The following is an 834-nucleotide window of genomic DNA, read 5'->3' on the forward strand; positions in this document are numbered from 1 at the left end:
GAGTTTTATTTGTAATTGTTTTTTTGTTTTTTTTATTTACCTGTGCTGTCATGCATGCTGGGCATACAACACAACGTATTTGTTCAAGCGCCTCTAGGACAGAGTTAGTCTGCAAGTGGAGTTCAACGTTTCAGCCTGCAATTCAACTCTTTATTCATTCTTAAATCAACAAGAACTGCTGCAATAACTCTGTCCTGTGGACGACCTGTCGGATGACAAGAGCACAGTTTTTTGTTATACAGAACCAATCCCCCTTTTTGGAGAACCATCTTACCATGTTTTGGTCTTTAAACAACTAATCACCATTAACTGCTCCAAGAGTGGGGAATCATCATGACACAAATAAACATAGAACCAAACAAAAACATGTGCATGGAAAAACACAAATAAACAACTACATGGTCAAGGAAAAACATAAACATAGAAAAAAACAACAACATGTACATGGAAAAACATAAACATAGAAACAAACAACATGTAGATGGAAAAACATAAACATAAAAAACAAACAACAACATGTACAAAGAAAAACATAAACATACAAACAAACAACAACATGAACAAGGAAAAACATAAACCTAGAAACAAACAACAACGCGTACAAGGAAAAACATAAACGTTGGACGACAACATGTGTCAACAAGACAGAGTAAATGAAGTCCGGGAAAACTGGAACAGCCATTTGGCACGTGGCCTCTTCCTGTGATGACCATGGCAGTAAACGAGGGAGAAAAGGAGAGAAAATCAGGAGGGTGTTTGGGGGGGTGTTCAAAGCAGGTTCTGGTGGTGTGTGTGTGTGTGTGTGTGTGTGTGTGTGTGTGTGTGTGTGTATCC

This window comes from Zeus faber (genome assembly GCF_960531495.2).
Source record: "Zeus faber genome assembly, chromosome: 17".
In the NCBI taxonomy this organism is placed as follows: domain Eukaryota; kingdom Metazoa; phylum Chordata; class Actinopteri; order Zeiformes; family Zeidae; genus Zeus; species Zeus faber.